The sequence below is a fragment of the Puma concolor genome, chromosome D3 (assembly GCF_028749965.1).
Source record: "Puma concolor isolate L17-30 chromosome D3, mPumCon1.1.hap2, whole genome shotgun sequence".
Lineage (NCBI taxonomy): Eukaryota > Metazoa > Chordata > Mammalia > Carnivora > Felidae > Puma > Puma concolor.
Genome location: NC_141678.1, coordinates 44,207,605 through 44,217,334, shown reverse-complemented (window position 1 = coordinate 44,217,334; position 9,730 = coordinate 44,207,605). Strand labels below are relative to the sequence as shown.

Here is a 9,730-nt window from a genome sequence, read left to right as displayed (position 1 = left end):
TTTGATATGGAAAATAAAGTCTTTTCAAGAACTGGTGCTGCACAAGTTCTCACTGCTTTGGCCTTCCCAAACTGCCATCTCTGTTCAGTTCAGTAAGACCTCTGGGATTTGTCTGCACGAAGCCTAGAAACTGCTACAGGTAACCTGGGACAATCACAGGGTTCACCTGATTGTTTCCTCTCTCTCAGAGCTGACAGGACTGGGCTGCTAGTTGTCTAATGCCTGAAAGCAAGTATTAAATACATTTTGTCCAGTTTCTTGTTATGGGAGAAGGTGAATCCAGGCCCTGTTTCCACCATGACTGAAACAGAAGCTGATGTGCTTTTTTTTTTTTTTTTTTTTTTTTTTTCTTTGTTAGCAGTCTTCATGCCTAGTGCTGGAGCTTGAACTCACCACTGTGAGATCCAGACCTGCACTGAGATCAAGAGTCTGACACTTAACCAACTGAGCCACCCAGGTGCCCCTGATGTCACTTTTAAAAGAGCTTCTGTCTGCTCTGTGAAGATAAATTGTCATGGAGCAAAAATGGGAGAAAGGAAAGCAGAGTCCATTCGGGAGGTATTTGTAGGAGTCCAAGTGAGAAACGGCAGTGCTTAAATTAGTGCAGCAGCCATCAGAACGGACACCAGTCAGCTGCTCAGTGCATGTCAGAGTTAGAGCTGGCGGAACCTACTGATAGGTTGGATTTAGAGCAGCAAGAAGAGTATAGACGTGGACATTAAGAGTAATAGAAGTTTGGGGCCTGAAAATCTGCCTGGATGCCATTTACTGAGAGAAGACAGAGTATGAGAAGATTCAGGGGTTTTTTGATGGGGGTGGGAGGTAAGGAAGCAAAGAGTCTGAAGCCTCCTTTCTTTGTCTAGAAGTGTAAAAGATAAAATTCAGAAATTGATTTTTTAAATTTTAAAAAAAAAAAAAAAAATTTTTTTTTTTTAACGTTTTTATTTATTTTTGGGACAGAGAGAGACAGAGCATGAACGAGGGAGGGGCAGAGAGAGAGGGAGACACAGAATCGGAAACAGGCTCCAGGCTCTGAGCCATCAGCCCAGAGCCTGACGCGGGGCTCGAACTCCCGGACCGCGAGATCGTGACCTGGCTGAAGTCGGACGCTTAACCGACTGCGCCACCCAGGCGCCCCTTAAATTTTTTTTAATGTTTAGTTTTGAGAGACAGACAGAGACAGAGTGCTAGTGGGGGAGGGGCAGAGAGAGGAGACACAGAATCCCAAGCAGGATCCAGGCTCTGAACTGTCAGCACAGAGCCCCACACAGGGCTCAAACCTACAAGCTGTGAGATCATGACCTGAGCCAAAGTTGGATGCTTAACCAACTGAGCCACCCAGGCACCCCAGGAATGGATTAAAAAATTTTTTTTCCTTGGGGATCCTGGCTGGCTCAATAGTGTTGCATGCAACTCTTCATCTGAGGGCCGTAGGTTCAAGCCCCATGTTGGGCATGGAGCCTACTTATAAATAAATAAATAAATAAATAAATACATAAATACATAAATAAATAAATAAATAAATAATAAAATTCCTCCCCCACTCATTCTCTCTCTCTCTCTCTCTCTCAAAAAAAATTTTTTTTTTTTAAGTGGGGGGACCTGGGTGGCTCAGTCGGTTAAGGGTCAGACTTCTGTTCTCACAGGTTCATGAGTTTCAGCCCCACATCCGGCTCTGTGCTGTCAGCACAGAGCCTGGTTGGGATCCTCTGTCCCCCTCTCTCTTTGCCCCTCCCCACTATTCCCTCTCTCTGTCTCTCTTTCTCTCTCTCAAAAAATAAACATTTAAAAAAATTAAAATATTTTTTCTTATATTTTTATGGCATATTATACGTCTCTCTTCTCTAGACCATGAGTTCTCTGAAGAGTCATTGTCTTATTATTCTGGTGTCACATACAATGCACACAGTAGTCCATTAATGTGTGTGTTTCTGTATGAAACTGGGGGATTTGATCAACTTGATGTCAGGTGGAGAGCTGAGTGTTCTGGGTTACAGGAAGGCTAATACTGAATCCCCGGAAAAGATCTAGAATACTCTGTTATTCGTTCTTAGAAACCAACATAGCCCAGTAAGGATAAAAAATGTGTATGAAATCATAAATACGGTGTTTATACAACCTTAGATGGAAATAATCAGAGAAGATGCCTTGTGATTTTGATATCATTTGTTTCCACAAAGAATAAAAATCCTTCTTTGAATTGAAAATACAGAGGTGAAATGGAGAATGGGCTCAAGTATGTGTCTAATAACATGCCAAAATATCTAAATACACTGCTTAAAAGCTAGTCTTTCTCAACTGAGTGCTATAGTTTATAACGTAACTCCTGCAGAGCTTTTCATGGTCCTAAATGGCTTTATTTTTATGATCGTTAGCTGCAGTGTTAAAAATGCCAAATCAGGGGCGCCTGGGTGGCGCAGTCGGTTAAGCGTCCGACTTCAGCCAGGTCACGATCTCGCGGTCTGTGAGTTCGAGCCCCGCGTCAGGCTCTGGGCTGATGGCTCAGAGCCTGGAGCCTGTTTCCGATTCTGTGTCTCCCTCTCTCTCTGCCCCTCCCCCGTTCGCGCTCTGTCTCTCTCTGTCTCAAAAATAAATAAAAACGTTAAAAAAAAATTAAAAAAAAAATGCCAAATCAACGCTGCATTCTGTGGGAATGGATGGGAGGAGAAAGGTAACCTAAATGGTAATAAAAGGCCCTGCTGCCTAAAACTTCAGTTGTATTCTAAATTTTCACTATCAGACTCACTATTTAGGGTAAAGTACTGCCTTAAAAAATAGCCATTAAAATTTGTTAAATGTCTTATTATATGAGTTAACACAGTAAATATTTTCTAGTATAGGGAGAATGTATACAGTAGTTACAAGCTGTTGTACTATAGACCTTCTCTGACTTACTAGCCTAGTAACCCTGGATAAGAGAGGTTTAACCTCTCTAGGCCTCAATTTATTAATCTATGAAATGGGACTAGTAATATCTACCACACTAGGTTGTCATAAGGATTAAATCAATAATGAAGGTAAAATTCCTCTAAATCAGTTCTTGTACCTTTAGTTAGCTAAGAAAGAACAGAGCATAATGAAATAAGACCCTGGACAGGTTATATTTTAATGCGGTGGATAGGACTGGAGAAGGCCTTAAGCATAGGGAGTCACCATGGAAGAAAAGAAAGGGTCTTGGCTGAGAATGTTAGTGAACAGAGGGCATGATGGGGATTCTCAGAGGCATCGGGGACACTCCAGAAGGAGGGATAGGGCATCATCACCAATAGAAGATTGGAAGCTGGTGCAAAAAAACCCATGGTTACTTGACAATTTTACTTAGGACAGATCCAAGTAAATACCTAATCTTAACATAGGACAAAGGGTTCTTAAGTTTGGAAACAAGGGAAGAAATAATATACACAAATTAATTATGTTTGACCACAAAAAAATCTTAACTTTTCTACTTTAAAAACATTTAAAGAATGTTTAAATGAATAGAAGCTTCATAAACAGAAATTATTTTCAAAGATCCCACCAAAGGCCTTCCAGGTAAAGACAGGCATCTACCTTTTCTTGCTCCTCTCACAACCCTACTAAAACAACAGTGAAGGGATTTGCATAAAGGCTTGCCCCCCCTCCCCAGATGAAGAGGAAAGAGAAAGGAGGCAACAGAAGCAAGATTTTGAAGCTACAAAACAGATGGTTTAGCAAACCCTGCAAAAAAGAATCGTAAGTCAGGAAAGCTGACATTCATCTCAATTTACACTGCAGGATCTCCATGGGTTCAGGTAGTGGCAGCCTCTGGCACCTCTGGAGGTAGGGAAGTGGAATAAGAAGAGGACATAGAAGTGGAATAAAAAGGACAGTTGGTTGAGAGTCTACTAAGAAATTGGACTCCAGGTCTTCTGCCTACTCTGAAGCTGGGCCGTCAGGGTGACCTTGTGAGACCATAAGGGTTTATTCTCGGGAGAGATTAGCACAGTTGACATCAGGCATAATTGCAAGTGGGGCATATAGTACTGAACACAGATCCCGAGACACCTTGGCCTCTTCTCCCAATCAGCAACTGGCAGCCTTGTTTTTATGAAAGGAGATCAGAAAAGTTTCCTTTAAGGAATTTGGCCAGCCCAATAAACCATATCTAAATATACTGACAGTAGTGGTCCCCAACTACCCCTTTGTGAATGTCCCTTTTCCCCTCCCCTCTTGGAGCCTATAAGCAGCTTTTTTTAGTTTTCTACTCTTGAGGAAATGAAAACAACCAGACATCCGAAGGAAGTTTCCAGTATGAAAGACAGAAACCAAAGAAATAAACAGAAAAAAAGCAACTTGGAGGAAACAAACCACATGAGAGAAAAGAACACTTTTTAAAAGAAATGCTGCCATTAATATTTTGAGAGAGATAAGAAAAGGTATTGCCAATTAATCAAGAATAGGATACTATTTTGAAAGGATGCAGAGGTCCCTCAAAAGCAAAAGAAAATCTCTTGAAACTAAAAACATGATGGCAAGAATAAAAACTCCATAAAGGGGCTGAAAAAATTGGCACCTGGGTGGCTCAGTTGGTTAAGCGCCAGACTTTGGCTCAGGTCATGATCTTCAGGTTTGTGAGCGCAAGCCCATGTCAGGCTCTGTGCTGACTCAGAGCCTGGATTCTGTGTCTCCCTCTCGCTCAGTCCCTCCCCCACTCACCCGTCTCTCTTCCAAAAAATAAACATTAAAAAAATTTTTTTTAAATGGTTGAATGAAAAAATTAAGAAAAGTTTCCAGTAAGCAAGGTAAAGGCAGATGAAAAATGGTAAAAGTAGACAGAAACATTGGGAGACCAGCTAGAAATTGTGAAATCCTAATAATAGGAATCCAGAAATAGAAGAAAATGTATAAGAATGTTCAAAATAAAAAATCAATAAAATTTCTCAGAACTGGAGCACATGAGTCTACAGATTAAAAGAGTCCATTGAGAGCACAGTACAATGGATAAAAATAGGTCCACACCAAGGCACATGTGATGGTTGATTTTATGTGTCAACTTGGCTAGGCTGCAGGATGCCCAAGAATGGAGTCCTTATTTTACACTCATGGTGTCCTAAACTTTGAAACTATTTTATTTTATTCTTATGTAGTTATATTCTGGGATAAATGTGTTTTTTTTTTTTTTCCAATTAAGATGTTAGTGTTTGTATAGAAAAAAAAGTATATCTTTTAAAGAGGGTCATCAAATTGAAATTGAAGTATGGAAGCAATAAAATTATTATCATGCTTTCTCTTAAAAACAGCTGTTATCATATTTTTTAAAACCATGAGCCTGTTGACTGTGTCAAAATACATAGAGACCTTTGGCATTTATTGTATCAAGGAGGACTTACTCCACCATATGGTGCCTGAGCTGATGACATCGATTTATATAATCCTGAGAGCGTTCCTTGTACATGTGTTAAGCATCAAGGTGAAGTGCTATGACTATCAAAGATAGCCAAATCAGGAGCCATAAGCAGCTGGAACCAGGAAAAGAATTGTGATACTTCGTTTTGCATACAAGCTTGTTTTTCTGCAATTACCTTTCTTACATATAGGTTATGCTACCACTAGATGGCAGCACCAGTGGTTCTGGTGGTCTTTATATTACAAGTCAATGGGGTGCCTGGGTTGCTGTCTGTTGAGCGTCGCTCTGGGTTTTGGCTCACGTAATGATCCCAGGGTGGACGCATTGACCTCCTCATGGGGCTCCACCGGAGCGTGGAGCCTGTTTAAAATACTCTTTCTCCCTCTCTCTCTGCCCCCTCCCGTGCTTGCACTCTCTCCAAAAAAATAAAAAATAAAAAATTTAATTTAATTTAATGTAATTTAAATCAAAACTACTAGTCAAATCAGAACCAGGAAACTGGCTTGAGGACTCCCCATAAGTCTGACTGAAACTTAGAATTGAGACTCACTCACATTGCCTACATTCATCCATCTGCACATCCATCCATTCTTCCATTCAACAAATATTAAATGCTTTGAAAAAGAACTCTTAATAATGATGTAGTTGAATTTAAAACAATATTCCCAGAACCATATTTTAAAATAACTTAAGGAGACAGAGCTTCTGGGTGGCTCAGTAGATTAAGCCTCTGACTCTTGATTTCAGCTCAGGTTGTAATCTCATGGTTCGAAAGATCGAGCCCTGTGTCGGGCTCTGCGCTGACAGTGTGAAACCTGCTTGGGATTCTCTCTCTCCCTCTCTCTCTCTGCCCCTCCCCTACTCATACTCTGCCTCTCTCTCTCTCAAAAATAAATAAACATTAAAACAATTTTAAAAATAAAATAACTGAAGGAGACTAGACAGAAAAGAAACAGATTGAAGTACATTGTTCCTGACAGTTGATATAGATGGCAAAGTCCAAAAGTAGGCACTGCATGTTTTTTGTTTTTTGTTTTGTGAAAACAAACAATTTTCTTTTATGTACAGAAAATTCAACAGTGTGCACCTAGCCCAGTTTGGTGGCCAGCTCTTTAGCCTTTGCTTTTCCAGCTTGGTAATGCCAGCAACCCACTTTGGACCCAGGATGTTGCCTCCCCAGTGATGGCGTATGTCATCATATCTGTCATTGTAATTGGTCCTGATAGCTTCTACCAGCTTAGCCAGAGTTCCTTTGTCTTCTGAGTTAATGTGTGTGAAGGTGACAGTAGTGCAGGTCTTCCTGGTCTTCATGTGGACCACACACTCCAGGCTGGCCTTCCGCCTGATAATTCAGTAGGTAACCACCATCTAACAACACAGGGCATGCAGGAAGACAACCAGCTCAATGCGATCCACATCATGTGCAATCACTACCAGGTGAGCCTTCTTGTTTTCTACCAAGGTGGTGACATATAAACCCCAGCTCGAAGGACAGGAGGCCTCTTAGTGGGGACACCCCTTTTGCCAGAAGCTTTCTTCTCAGCCTGAGCCAACAGTCTCTACTTCTCTTGCTTTGACCAGAGGTCTGTATTTGTGGGCCAGTGTAAGCAGCTGAATAATTGTTTGGCAGTGCAAAGCTGGGTGACCTGCTTAATTGCAGGAGGAACTTACAGACATTTATAGGGAACAGCCCTTTGCTGCTGCAGCAGGATGTAGGTGGGGGGGGGGGGGCATTTGACAAAGCAGGTGAGATCCCTTTTGGGCTCAATGTCCTATCTGATGCCAAAATTCTTGGCCCTTTTCGCCAACAACGGATTGACCACCTTCTCAGCCTCCTGCTTCTTCATGACAGCAGGGACTGGGGCCACCCACTTCCCCTTAGCCTCCTTTCCATTCGACATTTTGGATGGCTGGAGGGGAGAGTGGCTCTGAGTGTTTTTAAACACAAGGAATCAAGCATTAGTTTTGACTCAGTGAGGGAGCCTCAGGAGTCATTTCTTGAGGTCAGAAATCCCAAATAATTCAAGGTCAAAACTTTGGAACGGGAAAAACTAAATAGTCTTCAGAGTCAGGAATAAGGTTGTGTTGATGAATTATGGCTGCTACTCCTTGTGGATCCAGGAAGTTTTATAGAGCTGTCACACAAACAGCTGCTGACAGAGGCCATTTGATACTCAGCATATTGATTTTTAACTGCTATTATTTTCCTTCCACACTATTACTTTGCTTACACATTTGCCTCTTGTGTACTTTCTTCCTGCTCTGTTGTTCCTAGCCTAAATTTCATCTACGTTTGCTAAGAGTTTTACCTTTGCTAAGAGATCTTGGTATGACTCCTCCGATAGTAAGGAGACAAGTGGGTTAGTCTTACAATCCAACTTCTTTAATTCAAACTGCCTTTTCAAACACATCCTAAAGGGCAAAATTTGGCATCCTCTAATGGTCGAAAGTGTAACTTTATTCTTCCTGTATATAGAGAGAATAACATAGAGAATAGCTTTGTCCCCTAAAGTAATGGCTTTTAAACCTTTTGGAATTTGACCTTCGATCAGAAATGCGTTTTACTTCACAGCTATGCCAACCCTGGGACTGTCTGCTCTCAAATCCATTCCTTGCTCTTCCTCTGCCAAGTTTTAAGGATGCTGATCCCAAGAGGCTGTATTTCCACGGCTCCCAAGTTACGTTAACTGACTTCTGGGTGGGTGCCACTCATGTGCAGTCCTGCCCTGACACTGGAGGGTGGGAGGAATGGGAAAGCCAGGATGATTCTCCCCATCTTTCTCTGCCTGCAGTGCATCTTTGACAGCGACTAGCTCTTCTCTGTGGCTCCAGCTCCAGCCAAAAATGTCCCCCTGTGATTTAAGCTTCTCCAGGATGACCCCAACTCTGGGACCCAGCAACACTGCTACTTCCCTTTATCCCTCCAGTCGAAAGGTATGTGGTTTCTGCCATTGCTGATCTCTGGGTTGTCTTATCTTCCCTTATTTGGCTTCTCTACCTATTCATCATTTGTGAAACAAGTTTCCTGTGTTAAATTCCCTCTGTTAAAAATACTCTGACCGTGGGGGTACCTGGGTGGCTCAGTGGGTTAAGTGTCCACGTCTAACTCTTAATTTTGGCTCAGGTCATGATCTCGTGTTTCATGAGTTCAAGCCCCACTAGGGCTCTGGGCTGACAGTGTGGAGCCTTTTTGGGATTCTTTCTTTCACCCTCTTTCTCTGCTGCTGCCATCCTCTCTTTCTCAAAATAAATAAACTTAAAAAGAGAACACTCTGACCATGATATCTTTTTCCTGATATTTAATTATATCACATACAGGGGAAACGCCACCTTCCAGTAATTCGCCAAAATGACCAACACAAAGGGAAAGAGGAGAGCTACTCGCTATATGTTCTCTAGGCCTTTTAGAAAACATGGAGTTGTTCCTTTGGCAACATACATGTGAATCTACAAGAAAGGTGATATTGTGGACATCAAGGGAATGGGCACTGTTCAAAAAGGAATGCCCCACAAATGTTACCATGGCAAAACTAGAAGAGTCTACAATGTTACCCAGCATGCTGTTGGCATTGTGGTAAACAAACAAGTTAAGGGCAAGATTCTTGCTAAGAGAATTAATGTACGTATTGAGCACATTAAGCATTCAAAGAGCTGAGACAGCTCCTGAAGCGTGTGAAGGAAAATGATCAGAAAAAGAAGGAAGCCAAGGAGAAAGGTACTTGGGTTCAACTGAAGCGCCAGCCTGCCCCACCCAGAGAAGCACACTTTGTGAGAACCAATGGAAAGGAGCCTGAGCTGTTGGAACCCATTCCCTATGAATTCATGGCATGATAAGTGTAAAAAAAAATAAAAGACGTCAAGACTGTAAAAATAAAATAAATAATAATAATAATTATATCACATACATATATGGGGAACAGAAGTAAATGCTTCATTAACAATATTCCTTTTACTGCTTACAGACTCTGATATTCCTATTTTGTTCTATTGCACCTTTTAAAATGCCAATCACAACCTGTTAAATTGGGTTCATAACTCACTGATGGGTTGTATCTCACTAATGGAGATTTGGAAAACAGTGTCTTAGAGACCACATTTATTCATTTTTACTTTTTAGAAAGCAGATTCACAGTAAACTTACCCTTTTAGGTGCACATCATAAGAATTTTGAAAATTATATATAAAATATTTTCATCACCTCCAAAAGTTCCCTTGTTCTTTTTTGTAGTTAACCCCTCTCTCCATCCCTAGGCCCTAGTAACCACCAATGTATTTTTTTGTCCTTGTATTTTTATCTTCTCCAGAATGTCATATAAGTAAAATCATATACTATAAGGTCTCCTGAATATGTTTTTTTTTCACTCA

At 41.2% G+C, this 9,730-nt stretch overlaps 1 pseudogene; it reads left to right on the top strand.

Annotated features, from left to right (window-relative positions):
* Window positions 1–8,690: 8,690 nt before the first annotated feature.
* LOC112868291 (large ribosomal subunit protein eL21 pseudogene) lies at window positions 8,691–9,227 on the top strand (annotated as a pseudogene).
* The last annotated feature ends 503 nt before the right edge of the window (window positions 9,228–9,730 follow it).